The 22,155-nt window shown below is 42.1% G+C and overlaps 1 protein-coding gene across 3 annotated transcripts in view; it reads left to right on the top strand.

Annotated features, from left to right (window-relative positions):
- Window positions 1-3,040: 3,040 nt before the first annotated feature.
- Window positions 3,041-22,155, top strand: part of RNF19A (ring finger protein 19A, RBR E3 ubiquitin protein ligase) — a 55,472-nt gene continuing 36,357 nt past the window's right edge. Inside the window, exons 1-2 of one of the 3 annotated variants that reach the window (XM_068672366.1) lie at window positions 3,041-3,220; window positions 5,684-5,771. The gene's annotated coding sequence lies outside the window, so the exon portion shown is untranslated. Of the gene's footprint in view, window positions 3,221-3,549; window positions 3,572-5,683; window positions 5,845-22,155 lie in introns of those variants that run through there. The other 2 variants (XM_068672364.1, XM_068672365.1) reach the window with 2 other exon arrangements.

The raw sequence follows: 22,155 nt of genomic DNA, 5'->3' as shown, positions 1-22,155 counted from the left end.
TTATCCATGTCACACCCATTCTCCATTCCCTACCACCAAGGAAAAAAAACACTTTTTTTTTTCTCAGTTCTGTCCACTCACCTCCTCTGTGCATGCTGATATGATTTCTGCCCTTCCACATTTGACAGTGTGCTGTGTGTGCTTATATCTTTTTAGGACGCACCAGCTGCTTTGTTTGGAGGGCAGTATTTTTGTCTTCTGACATACTACTTTGTACTTTTCTGCCAGCAGCTGTATTAAATACCCAGCTATCTAGACAGAATGTTTCAATCCTAGATGTTCTCCAGAAAGTGATTTGGAAAGACAGTCGTGTTTGTTTTCATAAATTTTGTATACTTTAGAAAATGCACTGCGCATGAGGTATTTCCTCTTTGTTAAAAGGTCTGGGCAGCCCCTACTTTTCCGTAGTACCTCTTTGTCATCCTGTTCTATAATAATAAGAAGCAAGCAAGCAAACACATAAATATATCCTCCCTATAAATCAAAACAAACCTCTGTCGTTTTTTGGGTGTATTGCTTGTGCAGAAAATACTCTCTTTCCTCCCTGTGCTTTCTGTATTTTGCTAATTGACTATTTTGAATGCTTCTGTCAAAAAGCACCTACTTAGCTGCAGGCTCTCTGCTGCATAGCTCTCAGGAGGGCAGCTGGCTGGAGGTTTCTGTTTTGTCCCTCATCGGCTTCAAGGAGAAACCATCTGACCGCCACAATGACCACTCTATCTCCCAGTGCAGAATTTTAAAAGGCCTGGACTCTGCTCCCCTCCTGTTTTCCAGCATTAGCCAAGAGACCTCAGAATATTTTTACTGAATTGCTGAATCCCTCTGGACATTTAGAAACCAATACATTACTGCATTACTTTGCTTTTGTTGTTGCTGTTTTTCCTTTTAGTGCGATTGAAAATTGCACATTTGAGTTGGTAAAATGGTTTGCTGTTCCTGTCCCAGTCAAAATTTGCCTTATCATACTATTCTGTATGCTGTCGATTCCCCTCATTTTCTACCCCTCATTCATCTTGTCTTTACTTTTTTCCCCTCATTTTATGGACGTCACTTCTCTACTTCATTTCTCTGTACCAAATGTAATACATAAAAAGCGTCCAAGACTTTACCCAGCAAAGTTGTATATAACATTTTTCTGCTTATCTTGTCCAGCTGATACAGTGGCACTAGTGACAAGCCTTTAACAACATGTACGTGTTTGCAATAGCAGAGTCCAAGTAACTCACCTTGCTACTGGCTTTCACAAGCAAAGAAGATACTGCCATTGTTTGTGCACAACACAGCAAAATTCCAGCATAATTTTACCCTCATTTTCCACTTGGCCTCCACATTTGTTGTAATTGCCTATTCTGTTATTTCAGATTAAGTATCTCACCATGGAAAGACTCATATCCACACTTAATTTTAATCCACGCTGGAAGCAGTCCTCCTGACTTAAATAGATCTACGCACACAAATGAAGCTAAGTATATGTGCAACCCCTTAGCAGACCACACACAGCAAATTCCACAGGAAAAGCATGGCACATTTTATTCATTTTACAATGTTTGCACATTAAATGCAGGTTGGATAATTGGTAACTATTTCCAGAGTTAGGCTTTTAGGTTTCAAACCAGCTTAATGGAAGCACCACGGTTCATCTATGACCAGGGGATAAACTTCAGTTCTGGAGAAATCAGAGTTGACATTAGAAAGTATAAATGATTAACTGGAGAAAACAAAAGGCACAAGATTTAAGACCACTGTAATAACTACGTATGCAAATAATTCTTACAGCATGCCAGAGGAGAGTGATTTGGAGTTGGCCCTGAAGCGGAGGTCAACAAAATGGAGGTCAACAAAAAAGACAGCTATGGTATTATTGCAGATAGGGAGTCCTGTGAGAAAAGTTGGGAAGGTCAGCAGCAAAAGGAGAAAGGAACCCAGGAGAGGGGCAGACGAGCACAGCAAGCACCCTTATAATAATAATAATCTATGATTATTCTCGCCCTGGCACCCAGAAGCCAGAGGCTGACTGCACTTGTGCAAAGGGAGAACAGGGCCATGCAATCAAAGCTAGGGGGCTCCTGGACAAAATTTTGGGGCGGGTTATCTTTCCACTGGCCTGATCATGGGCTGGCAGTATGCCCAGGTGGCCAAGAAGGACAGCGGCATCCTGGCTTGTATCAGGAATAGCGTAGCCAGCAGGACCAGGGAGGTGATCATTCTCTTCTGCTCTGCTGATGCCACACCTCGGGTACTGTGCTCAGTTTTGGGCCCCTCATTACAAGAAGGACACTGAGGCCCTGAAGCTTGTCCAGAGCAGGGCTACGAAGCTGGTGAATGGCCTGGAGCACAAGTCCTGTGAGGAGCGGCTGAGGGAGCTGGAGGTGTTCAGTCTGGGGAAGAGGAGGCGCAGGGGAGGCGCTTATTGCTCTCTACAACTGCCTGAAAGGAAGCTGTGGGGAGCTGGGGGTCAGCCTCTTCTCACAGGTAACCAGTGATAGGACTAGAGGGAATGGCTTCAAGTTGTGCCAGGGGAGGTTTAGGTTGGAAATGAAGAGACATTTCTCCTCAGAAAGAGCAGCCAGGCATTGGGACGGGTTGCCCAGGGAGGTGGTGGAGTCACCGTCCCTGGGGGTGCTCAAGGAGAGGTTGGACGTGGTGCTTGGGGACATGGTTCAGTGGGTGACATTGGCAGCAGCATGATGGTTGGACCAGGTGATCTTGGAGGTCTCTTCCAACCCTAATGATCCTATGATTCAGTGCCACACCACGGCACAAAACCTCTGCTCTCTCATTCCCACACCCGCACCACCCCTCAGCAGCCCGACCCCACCGCAACGCCTCAACACCTCGCTCTCCCCCGGCCACCTTCACCCATCACGGTGTATACCAAGTCCACGCAGCGTTAAATAATAATTTATTAAATAAAGGCATGGCGGGGGGGGGGGGGGGGGGGAGAACAAACACCCCAGCGAGAGGCGGGCGCCGACTGTGTGGCGAGCGGGACCCGCCCCGAGGCGGCGCCGCCGCCGCCATACGCGTGAGCTCAGCGCGTCGCGGAAACCGACGGCCCCGGCGCCGCCTCCCCTCAGCGGGCAGGGCCGGCCCCGGCAGCGCCGGCCCCGGCAGCGCCGCCCCGTTCTCTCCTCTCGCCTCCTCTCCCTCACACACAGAGACACGGACCCGGGGAGAGGCTCCCTGCGCCGGGTCGGCTTCTTCTGCCGCCGCCCCGCAGGTACACGGCGGCGGGGAAGCGCCCCCCCCCCCCCTCCCTCCGCCCCCGGTTCTCCGCCGGGGGCTGGCAGCCGCCGCCCTGAGCGTGGCGGAGGGGGGCGATGAGGGAAGGGGGGGGGGAGGTGGAGCGGAGCCGCCTCTGGGAGGAGGAGAGGGGTCTGTGGGGGTCCGGGGAGGGTTGGAAGAGGGGGGCGCTGCCCCTCGCATTGCTGGAGGGTGAAGTCATCGCGCCCATTGTCTCCCCCCCGGGCGGGGCGAGGGGCCTGTCCCGCCCCGAGGAGGAGGAAGAGGAGGAGGAGGAGGAAGACGGGGGGGTTGGGGGTGTCAGGACCTCGGTTCGACCCCCCTGGAGGTGCGGGGAGGGGACGGGAGGTGGCAGCGGGGGCGCTTTCCTGGCCCCCGTCCCCCTGCGGCAGCGCGGCGTGCTGCGGGAGGATGGGGGAAAAACGGCGAGAAACGGGGAAAAATGGGGAACGACTCTAGGAAGGGCTGCAGGAGGGTGTGGGGGGGCTCCTGGTGCCCCACAGTGAGCAGGAAGGCTGAGGGGAGGGGGGCACAGAGCAGGGGAAGGGGCCTCCCTGCCCCCGGGGGGAGCTCGCTGGAAACGTGCCTGGGTTTCCCTGCGAGGAGCACAGCAAATCCCGGTTCTGGTCAAAAAGAAAAAAATACCGGAGCTGGCGTTGGAAGCGATTAGGGCTTTATCTCGGTTGTCATCGAGGACAGCAGTATTTTTTTTTTTATTTTTTATTTTTTTCGGAAAGGCAAAGGGCAGGTTGGGAAATGGAGCTTGCAGCGTTCACTTCTGCAGAGGAGCCTCAGAAACTCACTTCAAAATACCAGCTTTCGTAATTCTTACTTCAAAGCTGTTTTTTTTTTTTTTTTTCAAACTTTTTTTTTTTTTTTAGAAAAAGAGTTTCGTTTTTTGTCAGCTCAAGGGCTGCATTCCCCTATCTGCTGAAATGCTGTGGTGGGGTTGCTGGGTGGAAAAAGGAGGCTTTCGGTTCAACGTCCAGAGCATGGGGAGCTGCCGGCTTCAGGGAATTCGCTTGCCTACGTAGAAGCACTGGTTGTGTAACAGCACTTACTGCTTTCTGAAGTTTTAGCATCACTTCCCTTGTAAACATTGCTCTGCTTGCACTTGAAAACTTTCCGAAAGCTGTGAAACCACTTTGTTTTAATTGCACGTGAGCCCAGACCCATTTGGACCAGAAAATGAAAATGAAAGTTTTGGGCGTAATGGCAATAATGCTGCTCTTCAGGTCAGCTCACTAAAAGGTTTACAGGAAACCTCTCTCCCATATGCATGCTTTTTGAACCATGCCAGAGTTTCAGCAGTGCTTTATAAAATTCAGCATTTTACAGACGCTGAATTCTGCCTCTTGTCTCCACGCCGTCAGCTCGTTTTGAGTTTGAGGACATCAGATCATAAATTTCTACGAGGGGGAATTGAAATGTGTATATGCGGTTTTCTTCCATCCACTTCCCCTTAGTTCCAGCAGCCAAACGATGCTGTTCCTGCATAGAGCCGTCATCAGATTGTGTTTAATTACGCTTGTTGAGGCTCAGGAGGAAGGAAGGCACTTGATAGATGTATTTGTTTACCTTCGTAGTGTGTACAAATCCTTGTCTCTGCCTTAGTAAATGAATCATTAAAGCTCCCTTAGCCCTGGCATTCCAAGTTAGTATTAATATACACGTTGGGACAACTTGTTTTGTGTGGATATTTTCAAATTGTGAAAGAGCACAAGTCCTTGAATTCTTGTGTCAGTTGGGCAGAGCCGTCCGATGGAAAATGGGCAAACTTTTTCTCTTCTTTAAATTATTCATTAACAGCGTTTTACTGCTTAACATGGCAAAAACTTTAGACTTTCAGTTTGTCAGGTGGGTAGGTGATTCTTCCTAACCTTCCCTTTTTTATTTTTTCCCCTGTTTACTTGGGCTTTTTTGATCTTCACGTGGTCTCATTAAAAAGATTCTTCACAAGGATACCTTTTCTTTCTTTCCAGTAGGATGCCTGAATCTTTTAAAAGGACTTCTGAATCCTGGAAGTGCTAAGAAAGGTCTTTGAACTCTGAACTGCAGCTACGCTGTTCTGTGCCACAGTCTGATGGCTTGTGGCCAAGCTTGTGGTCTCTATTATGGGGTCAGTTTACTCTGGCCCATGGTCAGACATCCGTAATTAGCTTTGTGATTTGTTTTCTGAATTGTACCTAAACGCTGCATACCAGCTTAGTGGGAGAAATTTTAATACCTGACTGGAACAAATTGATGGATACGTGTTGTAGGTTTTCCATTTCTTAGTGTGATTTCTGGCATGTAGCTGAGTTGTGAGTCAGTCGGATTCGTAGGGTCAGCAAATGCTCTAGGAAGGACTAATAAAAATAGTCATTTTAACACTGGCTTATCCACAAGAAAAGTTAACGTCACTTTTTTTTTTTTTTCTCTCTTTTTGCATTTGTCTTAGACCTAAGTTTCCGTTGTCACCTCTGCATTAACTGATGGAAGATGTGTAGCTGAAAGAAGTGGTGCACGTAACTCGGCTTCAAGATACGGTGAGAATGGTGTTGGATCTAACGTTGCTAGATGCGTCTGAATTGCACCTGGACGTAGACTTCTACCAAGAAGGTAAAGTGTTATGTTGAGCCTTCGAGAAATGGTTGTTTTTAATAGTGTTGGCCTTTGATTTCAGCAATGTACTTTTTTTTTTTCTTTTCCCATGAATGTGAAGGAGGCTCTGTCAGTTCCTAGGAAATTGTTTTTGTTTTTTTTTAAAATGTTCCTGAGATTTCACAAGAGGGGACTTCCTTTCATTTTTGATTCTTTGAAGTGGAAGTTTTATCCATGATCTACCCTATGATCTTTGGTGAAATAATCTTAAAGAAAACTGAAACTTTTTTGTGTAGGAGATAGGTTAGATTTCAGATATTCTGTGTTCTACTTTACCTCAGGAAGAAAGAAAACTCCAAATAAATGACTTCAGCTTGAACTAAGGAATCCAGCCCCAACCAGACTTCCATGTGTTTTCTTTCTGTTCAGAGTAGAATTTCAGTCTCTTCCTCGTACCTTTTCATTAAAAGGTTATTTCAGAAGATTACTTCAGTCACTCTTATTTATTCTCAGTGTTTTCTAACTTATTTGGTCTCAGGTCTCCTGCTGATACTTAACAATTGACAGATTTATTCCAAACTTCTGAGAAATTGGCGCTCACCTTGTTATCCTAGGCTTCCTTGTAAGGGTATTTTCTTTAGTTGATAAGATCAGTGGAAGAGACTTTCATCATCTGAGTCCTAAGAAGGCTTAGTCTTCTTCCTTCAGTGATCTCTGTTTGTTTCATGTATGTTTCTGGCAGCTTTCAGGCACTGCAGAGCTGTTTCACCTTGGTTTTGATTGCTGGGCCTACCCTGGCATGTGTGGCTCGCTTCCCTTAGTGCAGTGGGCTCAGTGTACTGGCTCAAGGATCCAAAACATGGCAATGATACCTAAAAAGAACTGTAAATGTTATGTGGGACTGAGTATTACAGGCCTTAACAACGTGGTTTTTATTGTATGCATGACTTATATTAGTTTGAGTTCTTGAAAGATGGAGTTGAGAGAAGAAGGAAGCCCCACAGCTGAGCAGTAAGAAGTCGTTTGTGGTATCACTCGCTCTTTCCTCATTAAGACAAGCAAGGAGGGCTTTGACTCTGTTCTGCTTGACTTTTGTGGAAGTTCTTCTACAAAAAGATTTAACCCTACCTGGAGGTTTATCCACAGAATGAAAAAAAAAAAAAAGTAGGAGTGCTTATATTACTCTTTTGCAGTGTAAGAATTAAGGTAAGCTTTTCCACTCTTAAACTGTGGATTGAAGTCAGCCATCTGCTGGATGACTCCTAGCATCTTGCTGAACAGGTAGTCTAAGCACTGCAACCACAATTGCCTTTACGAGGTGAACATAGCTAGAGAAGAATATTTTTTTTCTGAAGGATGAGTTTCTAGCAGGTTCCTTGCACTTCTAGGTATATTGCAACAGACTGAAAAGCTGACCTAAGACCTGCTTTAACCTAAAGCAACCAAGCAAAGATCTAATGAAATGAGATTTTTTTTAAAAAAAAAAGAAGTTACATATACACAGGTGTTTCCTCAGGCATTAAAACTTCCTTTCTTTAGAGGCCAGCATATCTTCTAATGATGTCTTCAGCAAGGTGGTAGAGCACCACTGGAGCCCCTCTCCTGTGCAGACAGGCTGAGGGAGCTGGGGGTGTTCTGCCTGGAGGAGAGAAGGCCCCGGGCAGAGCTTACAGCGGCCTGCCAGTGCCTAAAGGGGGCTGCAGGACAGCTGGGGAGTGTAACGCTAGAGCAAAAGGGGAATAAGCTTTAAACTAAAAGAGGGTAGATTTAGAACAGATGTTAGGAAGAAATTCTTCACCCAGAGGGTGGTGAGGCCCTGGCACAGGCTGCCCAGAGAAGCTGTGGATGCCCCATCCCTGGAGGTGCTCAAGGCCAGGCTGGATGGGGCTTTGGGCAGCCTGGGCTGGGGGGAGGTGTCCCTGCCCATGGCAGGGGGATGGAATCAGATGATCTTTAAGGTCCCTTCCAACCCAAACCATTCTGTGATTCTGTGAAGGCATTTGAAAGGTATCTTGCTGAAAGAAATGCTTGTACCAATTTAATTTGGTATAGTCACTTGTTTTTCTTTTTTTGTGTGTGTGTGCTTCCTAAGTGAAGCACCGCTCTGCTAATGCAAGTATCCTGTTATTGTTCAACACAAACTGTCGTTGTGGAACTATGTCAGTTCTGTTTCCATTTATAGTTGAGATAAATTACTGTTAAACAAACATTTTTCCATAGGTCCTGTAGCTGCTCCCATAAGGCAGATTAGAGCTCTTATTCTAAATTGGAGCCCCTGGCTGTCCCCTTCAGTTTTTCCATTTATTGAATAAAGAGCTGCTTCAGCAAGAGGAATGGCTCTGGACACGCCGTCTGCCATAAGAATTACGTTGCTTTGTTCTTATTGAGATTCATCGATGCTGCATATTCTCAGTAAACAAAAATATCAATTTTAAGTTTGTCGCTTAACGTTCGGGTTTCTCATAGAAAATCAAACTGTGCAAGCCACGTCAAGTTAATCAAGCTCTATTTTTATCTGAACACGCTTAATCTGTAGGAGTTCCAGTTATACTGTTTGGAGAGAGGCTTCTGCTGAGACAAATTTACCTCGCATGTTTTCCAGAAAGGGTTTGTAGGGAGTGCTATGCGGTCCTGCACCTCGGGGATCTGCTGCATGGTGGAGGCTGAGGTGATGCTGAAGATCCTGCCTGAGCCGTGGGGGCTTTCTGGTGCTACCTGGCTGGCATTTTTGGCGTGAGGGCATCACAGCATCAGTGCTGCTGCACCTTGTTTTTATTTTATACATATTTATACATGCATGTCTATACATACATATATAAATGTGTTCATATATATATATATAAATTCACTTTGTTAGCTGTCTGCTCTTAGGCAAGTAAGAGTCTTGGCACCATGGTGGCTGTGTTCCAGAGGAAAAGACTTGGTGATGATACGCCTGAATGTGTCATCTGGCCATTTCCTTTGCTGGAAGCACATAGTACGCAGAACTGACTGGATATTTCAGCGAAACTGGTCAAGGAGAGGGATATTTTGGCAGAATTTCTGCAGCATCATCGTTCAGAAATCAGTCTCAGGAAGAAATATTTATTTTTATTTATATATATATATATATATATATATTTTAGGAAGTAAAAGGCTTTTTTTCTAGTCTAGGTTAGATAGCTGATGACTGCTTTTCTGCCATTGCTTTGGGCTTCTCGTGACCTGGAAATTGGCGCCATATGCTCAGTCCAGATTCTGTGCTGCAGCTTTTTCTCATCTTGAGATTTAATTGTACCTTGACGGTAAATGTTTTATTCAAGTATTAAGTGAAAATCTGTAAGGGGGCTGTGTATGAAGTGAAGATGCTGACAGAGGGTGGTGGACGCAGCATACTTATGTTTTCTCCTACACATCAAAATCGTTTATGTTGTGAGCTTCCAGCTGTCCCTCAAACACTGAACAGTGGAAGAACAGTCAGATGGGAATAAGTAATAGCTGTAGTGAGACCACCCAACTAGCAAGGGAGTTGGAGTGAAGCCTGCTGAGAAACTTTTCCATCTGGGCAGCGGTTGGGAAGTATCTTAATTCGGGCCTACCTTTCAAGTTTCCATGGCGGGCAATCTAATAAGGTGATTAATGCAAAGAAATGTTTTCCAAATGAAGCGTAGTCAAGGTTAAGGGCTTCTTCTTGGGCTGTGTTACTAGAAAAACAATTTTTCTCACAAAAATTTCTGTTGCACATCCTTATGGTGTTCTTACTTTACATTCTTCTATTTTTAGTCAAAAAAATAAACAGATTAAGGTCTTAAATTTACTCTTTTTGCTGAATTGAAGACCTTGCTGCAGTTTCACAAGAAGAGCAGTTTCCTTCTCAGTTTCATTTTACCTGTAAAGCTGCATCTAATAGTTTGGTTTGATTTCATTCTGTATCTTCAAAGAAAGGTGTCAAGCTTTGCTTTTATATGACGCTGCTAAAAATACATCTTGGGAGACCAGGAGCCCTTTTACTCAGGGTCAGAGATGGAGGTATCAAACTTCGAGGTCCTTTTTAAGCAAGGGGATCTTCAGTGCTTGTAGCCTGTGAAGCCAGACTGTTGCTTTCCTGCTGTGTAAGATTCTGTGGTCTGTGTGGGACAGCATAGAGAAAAAAATCTGCAAAGATACCGTGCTTACTCTGTTGTCTTAATTTTGCAACACCATAGTTTTAAACCACCTCCATTTGGAGGTTTTTTTTTTGTGTCTAGTAACCAAAAGTATTTTCCTCCTTAAGTTCCTACCTGAATAATTACTTTTCCCCTTTCATTCTTCCCGTTCCTGTTTGCTGTGTTTTTTTTCCCCTTTAAGTGGCTGTACACTTTTGTTTGGGCTTTGCCTGTGGTGGGTAGTTGCAGAAAAGTAGGGTTTGCTTTCTGTGACCTGACACCAGGCAGAAATTCAGCTAGGGTAAGAATAGAAGAGAGCCGTGTAAGCCCAGCAGAGTCCCGAGTCTTTCCATTATTAACAATTAAAGATGATTCCACGATAAATTAGGCAATGGATTAACTAACTAAAGAAAAGAGAACAAGGATAAACAAAGAGAACGATCCTGCCTTGCAAGAATTCAGATGATTGGGATTACATGCTGCCTGCATGTCTGGAAAAGGAAGAACAAGCTCCCTGGTTTTCAGTGTTAATGTAGTTAGTAGCTAAGTTTATCTGGCACATCGTACACCTTATCTCTTGCTGCTGAATTGAAGCTTCACAAGGAGGTGTTATGTACTGGGGGCACAGTTTAAGAAATAAAAGCACCCGGTGAAGTCCTGCCCAGCAGTATTGCGACTCTCAAACAGAGTAAGCAGTGAAAATGGTTTCTTCCCACCTCCTACACTCTGCCCTAATCAACATAATCTTGTGGCTAGATCTAGACTAAGAAGTGTTGTTTGGGTGAAGTATGAGCAGTGACACAGTTTTCTTTTCGTTGTAGCTTTTCCCTCTGTTTTGTTTCTAAGGCGTGATCTATTTTTTTTGGGCAGTGTAATTAATCCATATCCTTTTTGTTATCTCAAAGGTATCAATATTATCTCAATATTACCTTTCTTTTTTAAGGGTAATAAATAATTCAGATTGAAACTGCGACTTGGAAATTATCAAACTGGGAATATTTGCACTGTGTCTTTTCAAAGCCATAATACCGAAAATGATACGTGCACAATTAATGTGAAGCCACAATATGCTGCATTTGTGGAGCAGATCCTCTTTAACCTAATGTAAATGTGCTTTTGTTCACCTCTGGTGGTTGAAAGTAAATAACAGGGAACATGTAGTTTGATATGATTGCTGTTCTGAAGTCCAGGAAAACGCACTGCAGTAGGAGCAGGCAGAGAATGACTGGCTTTATTGTGCTAGAAATCATTCACAAGAGGGACAAATCAGAACTTGAAAAGGAGGGAGTTGGCAATATAGCGAACAAAAATGCAACAGTTTATGGAAAGTAGATTGATGCTTTTATCTCTCTCTTTTTTTTTTTTTTAAGTGACATAGGTTCCAAGTACTCTGTATAAAAAAATAAAAAAAATAGCTCCTTTGAATTTAGAACTGCTCACCTTTAAAGTTGAACTCGCAGAAGTGTGTGCCTTGGTTCTACAGTATTACAGCAGACAAGGTAGTAACCAGAACGTGAGTGTTTTTGGAATATTTGGTGATGAAATAAAACCTTAAGTATTGTCTAAATGTATATTCTTAGTGTAGTTTTAACTTCTTTAATGGGCATTCTGCAAAATAGTGTATTTAATGGGTGCAGGATGGCTCAGCTTTTAACAGTGTATAGAATGCAAAAACCCCGTATTTTTGGGGTGATGAAGACAGGGAGAGTGCCTTCAGGATGAGGTAGTTTAACTTCATTGCTCAGAAACCATGATTATGAGTGCACTAGAAATACTAGAAACAGGTGGGTACGGCTTCTGCAGTGATTCGATTGCTCTTCTTTGCCCTCTTTTAGTAATGGTAAAGGATTGCACATGTCAGCAAAGTGAAATCGATTCTGCCCATTGAATGTAGTTTGTCATGTTAAGGTTTCACCAGAAGCAAGGTTGAAGAAGCAGCCATAGCTTGATCAACTTTTATGGCTACCCTTATTAAATTGTAGTTCTCAGTTATGCTGTGGCTTTTTGGTTTCTCTTTTCCCCCCAGAGACGCTTTCTGTCTACTGGATAGTCAGTCTAGGTTGGGCAGCAGTAAACCTCATCTCCTGGGCAGTTGTTTTCCTTGAGCTGGGAGATGTAACGCAAATAAACCAGAAGATTGAAATTATTTTCACCTTCTCTGGTTAAGGCATGTGAATAATGGCTGTGCATATTATATCCCATCCTTTCCCTACTTTACTGTCGATGTGATCTGTTTTCTCATAGGTCAACGTTTAGTGGTATTTTTTGTGGAATTTTTTTTTTGCATGTGTACCCCTTTGATACTGCAGAGATCTTTGGACACAGAATTTGATGTATAACAGTCTGAAAGGAATTACCTTCTAGGGTATCTCAGATCAGGCACCCGAGGCTGGCCAACAGTTCCATCTGCTTTAATATCATATCTGTTAACAGGGAAACCCATGCTGCTTCAGAGGGCTGAATATGGTATTTTACTATTTCAGCAATATTAACATATTGGTGGGCTGCAGGAAATCAGTTCCTTTTTACAGTGCAGCATTATATTCAGTATTCTTCTCTTTTTTTAAGATAAGAGGCGTGATCAGTAAGGACAAGCAAAATACTGAATAGTGACCTGGCAATAATGAATCTGGCAAAGATTTTACAGGGATGAAAGAGGTAAAAGCCATGCATTTAAGCCCTCATAATTCATTTCCAAACTGCACCGAGCAAGCGGATTTAATCCCTGCTATTATTTCTCATGCAGTTTGTGTGCTGTTTCCTAGCTGTTAAAAATAATAATTGCAATCCTACCAGCAGGTTTGGAACCTACTCACTAGGCAGACCTCTGCTATTTGAGCTTGTGGTGTCTAATAATACTCTGTCATGCTTTACAGGGATCAGCCCGAGACAGTATGATCCATGTGCTTATGCAGAGGGTTTTATGGATCCCTTCAGGCTCTGGAGGACAAGCTGTGGAGGAAGGCATGCTTTGACAGCACAAGCCTCTTCTGCTGCTGCTTTTTTTTTTTTTCTTGTCACCACCAATGTACCTTTTGCTTTCTGCCTGCTTAAGTGTTGTATCCAAATCCTATTCTTATTTAGTCAGGTATGATCTTTGTTAAGACGATTCTTAGCCAATTTAAATTCATACCCTTTCAATACCTAATTTGATGTCTTTCTTTCCTGCTGGTTGGCAGCGCTCCCTCTGTCAGCTCTCCCAGTTCTGCTGCTCTTTGTAGGGTCTCTGTGTTATCAGGGCCCCGTCCTTGTTAGCTCATTTTCCTCTAGTGTTTGTGATCAGTCAGTTCCCCTGCCTCGCTGTTTTTTTCAGGAGATATATTGTCTCAATTACTTGTGCTACAAGTTCCCAGATTACTTCTCTGAACAACTCCTCACTCTGTGATTCCCATTTTTCTTTTATTTTTCTGCAGCAGGCTCTGATGACACTTACATTCCGTCACCCAAGCCCTGTGTCCAAGTCCAAGCTTGATTTGGGTTGAGAGGGAGCTTTGGAGTGCATCCAGTCCAGCCCCTTCTCAAAGCAGGGCTAATCTTAAATCAGGTTCTTAGTCCTCAGGGCTGACGAGGGAAGCTTGGACTACATCCACTCTTGCTTTCATCTACTCTTTTTCTTCCCTTTCTCACAAATTTAATCCTGTCCCCTCCAAATTCGGTTATAGGGTCTTGCAGTGCCATTACTTTGTAGTGTGATCTTGGAAAGGGTAAGGCAACCTCTTAGCTTTATTTTGGGGGTACTTTGGCTTATATATTGGGCATCTGGAAATGAAAGGAAGATCCTGCCCAGTTCAAGCCTGGATCAAGTTCAGGACAGATCTTTTTGCAGCCAAAACACATGCTGTTTGTTGGAAACTCTGCATTCCTCTCTGGTTCCCAAAAACTTGTAAGAATGACAATATTGACATTGCCACAGGGCTGATAAAATGTACGTCCTAGATACGCAGGTCAGAATCCACATCCCAGTCTCAAAGCAAGCTGGTGCTAAACCTTTCTAGAGGAAATACTTCAAGTTTTGGATTTATTTTCATTCCTAGGATGACTTTCTTCATTTAAAGTCTTGGATTTTTTGAGTTGGCATAAGCAGCTTGGTTTAAACAACCACTGAAGATCTTGGTGTGTAACTTTTCAGCCCATTTTGCTTGAGAAGACTTCAAGCAGATTTGGAAATGGGATGTAACAATGGGAAACGTCAGGCAGTTGTCGTAATAGACTAACTGCCCTTTCTTCTAACAATAAATCATCATTTTTTGAGATAAATGACATACCAAACTGTAAAAACGAGGCGAGGCACAATGCGTTAAACTTCGTATTACTTTGGTTTGTGTTTTCAATAGCATAGTTATATTTTTCCATTTTGCCTTAATCTGACTGTCTGCTTACATTCTCCTCCCCCAGAACATCTGCTGTTTAACCAGGAGGTGCTATATCCATCCTTGCTTTAAGCCTGCTGCTGTGTATGTAGGACTGCTCTACTCTTTTTTTTATGTGCTGCTCGCGTCTGGCCTGCCGAGTAAGGTCTAAGAAACTGTTGATTAGGGGGAGTTAATCCCACAAAATAGCGTAGCGTGATAATTTAGAAGCTTAGGTGCTGGTCATAAGGACGCTATTAATTTAGCAAATAGCCTCAGTGGTTTAAAATGTTAAACCTGTTGCCACCTTCCTATTTATCGCTGTCCTCCTCTTGGAATTTACTTACCTATGGCCATCAATATTATGAAATGCATACCCCTGCTTCAGCTCAGATCTGGGAATTTAGTTTAAAGCTGGCTTTTAGGCAGTTTAAACAGAACATCGAGCTTTGCTCTGAAGGGGGTGAGGTGTCTTTAGCGTTCTGGGTATCTGCTGTGGGCTGGGTTAACACACAGCAGAGACAGAGTGGACAACTACATGTCCTAATTCACAGTTTTTAAGCTACTTCAGTAGGGGCTTCATCTGTAGCAGTCACAAATTACATAGTGAAGCTTTCTGGGAATACAGCCCTTCTATGCCAGAGCATCTTCCTAGTGACCTAGGAAGAGGTGTAGCCCTTTAGTACATGATATATTAAAGTGCAAGGAAGAAACTTCCCATCTCTAGTCCTGTAGCACTTGTCAGCCCTGTGTCTGTACACACTGAGTTGCTGGAGGAACTTCTATTAAAAGAAACTTAATTTTTGGAGGAAATCCTGTTAAAATATAAAAATCTGCAAGCTGCTGAACTCTGTATGTTACTAGAGTTTTTTGTTCAAGTACTTTTTTCCGCTGCAGAAATACCTTTCTTAAAGTTACACAGGTCTTAATTAGTCTTTAATAACTCCAGATATTACTGTAACTTGAAGTAACTGACTTAGAAGGAAACAATTAAATCTGAACCAAAACTGAGGGAACAATGAAAACAAATGGTGTGGTATCAGCCAGAGTTCTGTTGAATTACTGCAGCCTTGCGTAAAGTTTGATTTATTTTTTAACTATTGTGTCTCTAGGTACTTTACCACTGAATTGTGATATTCAGAATTGTCTTCGTATATCCGCAACCTGAAGTGACGCTGGAGTTTTCCTGGCAATTTGGCCATTTTAGTTCCCGTTCTGGGTCACAGAGCAGCTCTTGCTAGTTCTGTGGAATACTCTATGGCTGCTTTTCCTTTTGTAAAGTAGTAAGGCAAGTATTCAATTCTACATCCTAGCAAGTAACTTAAGGAAATGTTTGAAAGATCTCCTGTGCTGAAATAAGGTTCCTTTGTAACAGACTTAAATAGCTTTTAAATGAGATTATACACCTGCTTCCTCTAATGTATTTGCGTAACTATTTTCTTTGGAACTGAAGGAGGAAATAAATGGTTTCAAATAAACAGTGAAGCTCCCGACTTCAAAGAACTTCCTTCAAAAGCGAAATAACTTCACTTTCCTTTCTTAAATGAATAAAAACCAAACATACCTTACCTTGGTATTTTTTTTCTACCCATGTCTACAGGGATTTTCATCTTGGGTCTTTTGGAGGAAAAGAAGTAGTGTGGGATGTCTAAATGAGTGCTGGAAAAGATTGGATTTATTCTCATCTGCTGCATATCTTTATTATGGTGATGTAAAAAGATAAGTTCTCTTTGAAGATGGGCTCTTGTTGAGAAGAGTCTGCAGCTAAATATTTCTGCAGTAATGCTGTAGGACAGTGTCTTGTCTTCTTCAATGACTGCTTACCTGGAGTGTCCCAAAAATAGACCAGGTAACATCTGTTCTCATGCTCTTCTTGACCAGGATGTTACTTGAGGAATATGATTAAAACATAATAGATTTTACTGGTGGAGGTGGCTTAATTAGGATGTGTGCAGATAGTAAATCTTCAGATAAGCTTCTGTATAAACACAGATCAAAAGTTTAAGTATTGGACACCCATTTGTTTTCACTACTCTTATTGCTAAAATACTCAATACGCCTCAATCTGTTTTAGGATTTCATTAGTTCATTTCTTTAGCAAATCCAGCCTGTAAGGGCTACTTCTCACCTGGAGTATGTATATTTTTGTGGTGTTTATAAGTGCATGTTTAACATTTTTTTTAAAGCTTGGGTTTATTTATTTATTTTTTTGCTTTGGTCTGTTACCAGATTTATAAGAGCGTGCTCTTCTAATGCGATGTAACGCTTACACCAACCTGCGGGAAAGAACACAATTTCTAAGATTTCTACCAGTTCAGCAGTGCTTCAGAGCAGTTTTTTGTTCGCTTCAGAGAAACATTTTCCAAGTTCATGATTAGCAATATATTTTATTCTTCTTGGCAAGCCAGCCCTGGTATGAATTACATATGAATAGAAGGGCTATGTTTCATGTACAAAATGCTCTCTCTAGCTCTGTAGATGATCTGGCTTCCTCTTGCTTTAATAAGGGCACAGCACAACTTCAATAAAGGCACTTTAATGCCTTTTTCTGAAGGAAGCTTTTCTTCATGAGCTTGTTTACAAATAGGTTAGTGTGCTTGCATCATAGTAAAGGATTGCTTTGCATACTGTATTATAAATTTAGTATTTGGGGCAGGATTTTTTTTAGAGAAAAAAAAATCTGCTAGAAAACTGAAATAATATGTCTTTATATGGCATAAAGCTGTAACTGCAAGGTTATATATTTAGTTGAACGTTGTTAACAACCTTGTGCTAGATCTGAACAAGCTTGCATTCCTCACAGAAACATTTGTGTGTGCAAATACTCCTCTTCAGAAAAGGCCCACACTTTAAATTGTTGGAGCATCTGGCACCAAAGCATCAGTTTATAAAAACTTTACTTCTTGCCAGTTATGATAACAAACTGTACTTTATAGCTAACTGAGATGTTTCTGAGGCATTTAAAATAATGAGGAAAAATAGGTGTAGGCTAAAAACAATTCTTTTGAGTAATTGGGTTGCTATTACAATATTTTTCTTTAATATTGTAAATTATTTTTCTTTAATTTGATTACTTGGATCTTTTTTTTTTTTTAAAGTTTGGGCTATTCTAGATGTTACATGTAATCAGAGGGGAATATGGAAATAGCAGGGAGTTGCTTCACCCCATGGTGTAAAGGAAAACAAAGGGAATTCACCTCTGAGCCAAGTGTGGTGACTGGTATGCCTGTGCTTACCTGGGCAATGTGTGCTGGTTGTGTAAATCTTCATAATTAATAATAATCAGAGTACCAAGATACTTCTGCTGTATCCCAGCTCCTTCATGCAGCCAATCTCTGGTGCTTCACAAGAAGGCAATTTCCCCCTCCACCTTTAAAACAAACCCAAGGGAATGTGCTCCATCCACTCACCCAGAGAGAAGTTCTGCATTGGGCTTGGTTCATCAGCCATGTGGCCAGCAAAGACCTTGCAGCCTGAGATTAAATTGCTAAAAGAAATATTAATTTCAGCTGAAACATATCCATTGTGCTCCGAGGGGATATTACCACAGGCTTAATAATGCTTCAACAAAAGAAGGAAAAAAAAATACAGTGTCAGATTGCTGTAAATCTTATAAATAAGACAAAAGCCATACCTGGTCAGGACAATTCTGTTCATTTTTTTCCTTGACAACTAGTTATGATTATTGGGGGGAGAAAAGTACTTTAGTCCAAAGTTGAAATTCAAGTGATTGCTCTGGTATCTAGCTGGGCTTCTCACCTGGCTCTGTTCTTCCTCTGTATATGCAGTTAGCTGTCAAAATGTCCTGTGACATCCTGAGTTGAAATACTTTGGCTTTTGACTGTCATTTTATTTATTTTTTTTATTTTGTGGAAGGAAACATTTAACATCTCTTTTTTTGTTATCTCCTTGATTTTTGCTGCTCTTGTTCAAGAGATAGGGAAATGGGAAGAAACGGCCCTCAAGGCTGAAAGGACTTTGTACTTGCATGGAAAAGTGATTTCAGAACTTGAAGTTAATTTTTGTTGTCATTGTAATTTATCACTTAAAGTTCATTGAAGGCACTTACGTTAATTCCTGAATATTTTGTTTAGTCATTTTCAAAGCTGCTCTATTCAGGTTAGTGGTTTGGAAACAGAAATGAGCAGCTGGATTAGATACAGGCGTTACCAAAGAAAAATAAATTGTGAAATGAAGTTACTGGGGACAGTCATTACAGCATTGAATAAAAGCAACCATAGGAATGGGGCTTGCACGTGTAAGAGAGAACATCCAGGAGGTGTTTGGGAGCTGCTGGCTTCCTTTTAGGCTTAGGGGGTGAGAAAAAAAAAATTGCCAGAAGAAATCTTGCATAAATTGAAATCATGGAAGGAACAAGAGTTAAAAACTTCTCATTTTGCCTGTGCAAAAGTGAAAAGCCGTGTTTTCCTTGGAACTAATTACAGAAGACAGTAATATTAGAATTAATATTCCAATTATTATTACTCTAATTACAGAAGGAGTAATATTTATCTTGTCAATTATGCAGTCTGCCCCCTTTTTAATTGAAGCTCCTGAGAAGGCAGCTGATGTCTGAGAGTTCAGCTCTTGGTTTCCTTCAGGTGCATTGCCAGTAATAAATAGTTCTCCAGGCAAAATTATCTCCTACTTTTTCTGCTTTTGCAACACTTGTTGTCTTAATTCTGTTTTGCACTGTACAGATGTGGCTTTATAATTTAAACAGAACAGTTTGCCTTGGGAGGATCAAAATTTGCTTGCATCCCTTGATGGTGCTGTCTTTACAGTGTTTGTAGCAGTAAGTAAAATGTTCTTTGACTAAAATAAAACAATGTGATAACTAGATTTGATCCTAGATACTGCTGTATCATCAGATTAATCAAGTTTACTCTCCTTGTGATGCGGGGAGGAACACCTTGAGCATCTTTCTGTTGTGATAATTCATTTAAATCCAATACATTAAAAGAATATGAAGGCTTTAAGAGCAGTAACTCCCTAAATAGCTGGTTCTTAATGTTTTAATCTGTTGCACAATGGTGAGATTTTAACCAAGGGAAAGCTGACTGCATATATAATAAATGGAGGAAGTTTTAGTGGAACGTAAATGCAGTATCAATGGCGTATCTATAAAACAGAGGCCTAGAGTTGTTCCAAATGAAGCCAGAAATCAGCTTACTGTGTGGCTAAGCTGGAAAGAAACCGAGGGTTCACTGTACTTTGGCACTGATGTTTATTTGGCAGCACACCATTTTTTTTCTTATCTTGGCTAATGTTTTATCAGTCAGTGCACTTAGATGTGGATCACTTGAATTCCATTTATCCACTGTCCACCTGAAAATGCGAAGCACCTGAAACTGGAAAATACCTGTCATACGCCATAGCAAAGGAAAAGACCCTAATTTATTTTCCTTAACTGAACTCTGTATAGCTATGATATTATCTATTGAAATCTTGATGTGATACAGATCAATATGTCTAAGCTTCTGTCACTTTAAAGAGAGAAAAAAAAAAGATGCAATACCGAAAAATTTCATGGCGTTTCTTCTCAAGGTTTATTATTTCAGTCTGATTCATTTCCTGTTTTTCTGCTAATGTACTGACAAAAGCAGAAACAAGTATCCTTCAACTGTTTGTTTGTAAATCGAGAAAATGTGTAATTTACTCTATCACAAGTGGCTGTGCGTAGCTGTAACTGGTGCAAAGGTTGATGCAGGTCTTCCTCAGTCCCTGCTCATGCATTTCCTTCCCCGGCTGCCCCAAGGATCCGGATGCGATGGAGGTGGTGACCCTGCTCAGGTAGGGGAAAGATGAAGGTAGGGTAGAACTCCTCCTCTTCTCTCACACGAGAGCAAGGAGATGCTCGGTAAAATCAGATGCAAATTAAGGCCTGGTTTTAAAGGAGTAATCTCTTTAACCCAGGTTTCATGAGCCTGTTGAGCTCGTTACCATAGAACTTGCTGAGGATTCGCAGCAAAGAGAGATTTGATATGTAAACGGGTAACAATATACCAAGTTAATGATGGAAAGTGCTAGAACCTACTGGCAGGGAGATAAGCCTGAGTTTTGGATTTGAAAGTAGCCTGATGAGAGTTGACGTTTAGGGCATGGGCCCAGTGGGAAACTTCTTGCACCTTTCATCTCCACTGTGGAGCCCTTCCTGTGTGCACTGGAGGCAGGATCCTGTCCACGTGAGCTCAGGGTAACTGCTTGTGTCCCTGGCGAGTCTGAGGCAGGAATGCAGGTGGATGTTCAACTGGCAGTGTACCTTTTGTCATGGTTACTGATACCCTGAAATGTATTAAAATTGTAAGGTGTTGGCACATTTTCATAAGATTTATAATGCCTGAATAAAAGATGGATTCTGTTAAATGCAATTTTTATGTTAAAGGGGTAGCGAAAGAGTATGTCTTCCACAAGAGCTAAATCCCATTTCTCTCAAGCAAATGCCTGGAAAAGATAAACGCTTCCAGCAGGGTATTTCTCATGATGTTGTAGCTCATCCTGTAATTCACAAATTTATGAATTAGGAGGCAGATGGAAGTTTGCAGCTTCTTTTAGAAAACGTAATCAAATAAAGTAATTGTTTAAATGGCCTTTTAAATTAAATTTGGGATTACAGTCGTCTAGTATTTAAATCCTTTTCAAACTTGTATTTCAGAATTAGTTTGATAGCATAGCAGGCGTGGTCGTCTTGTACATGTTCTTATTTCTTGGTTGAAGAATGCTTCTCTTTGGGTAAGCAAAAGCAAGGCCTTCAAGCTTAGAAATGCTCAACTGGAAGAAGAATTTACATGTGTTGGTAAGGTTTTATTAGGTTCTTAACTATAGATAATTTCATCTAGAAGTATCCACCTTTTTCTGTTACACTGTATGATGATGTTAGTGGAAATTTTGTTAAGCGCTTTGCCCTTTTTCATCAAGTATTTGCCTTTTTAGATGTGTGGATCCCCGAAGGATGGGGAAGGCGTGCTCCTGAATGGCACAAAATGCCTCCAGGCCACCAGTATGGACCACATCATCTGCTGGGCAGAGAAAAACTTCTGGGTTCTTTCTTCAGTGATGTCAGTCACATGGAAGAGGTTATACTGTAAAATTAGCAGTTGATTAAAACAAGGAGACACAATCTTCCTACTGTGGATAGTTAGAGAGGCGGTGTGGCTAAGTATGAGGAAGGAAAAAAACATGCCTTATTTCTGCTCCAAAGGGCAACGGGATTTATAAATGTTGTCGAAGATAGCCATGGTGATGAGAGGCCAGAGCGCTGTGCTACACGCCCAGAGTACAGGCAGCTGAGTGCACGTCGTGAAGTTTCTGTGGCTTCATGCTTAGCGCTGGGTGGCTCCGACGCAGGAGGCTGACAGTTCATGTGATCCCCAACTGGCTGCGAGATAAGTCACGTTCTCCCCTGCCCCACAGTCAGCGTGAGAGCTTGGCCAGTCCCGGTATCTGTCTGCCTCAGCCCCCTATCTGTGAAACAAGAGTGAGGCTTCCTTTTCTCTCCGTGCTTTATTTTTAGAATTTAAACTGCGCGGGGAAAGCCACGCTCACACGTGTGTGATGCTCGGCGTGGCCTTGGTAGGCCTTCCAGATTGATTGAGGCTGCTGGCGTGAAATTAAGGAACAAGGAATTCATCTTCTTAGGAGTGTATGTCCCAATATTTGGGACTATCCGTATCTCCTGTGATTAAGATCCTTTAATACTTGACACCGTAAAGGCAGGCTTTTGATTCAATTTCTTTCAAAATATAAATGATCTGAAACTTACATCCAGGTTGAGCCACAAAACATGAAAACGAACATAAAACCCCACCCAATCATTGTCTCTGAGAACACAGAGGGAAGGTTTCTTCATGATTACG

Source organism: Anas acuta, chromosome 2 (assembly GCF_963932015.1).
Source record: "Anas acuta chromosome 2, bAnaAcu1.1, whole genome shotgun sequence".
In the NCBI taxonomy this organism is placed as follows: Eukaryota; Metazoa; Chordata; class Aves; order Anseriformes; family Anatidae; genus Anas; species Anas acuta.
The sequence above is the reverse complement of the archived record's forward strand: the minus strand, read 5'-3'. Positions and strand labels throughout refer to the sequence as shown.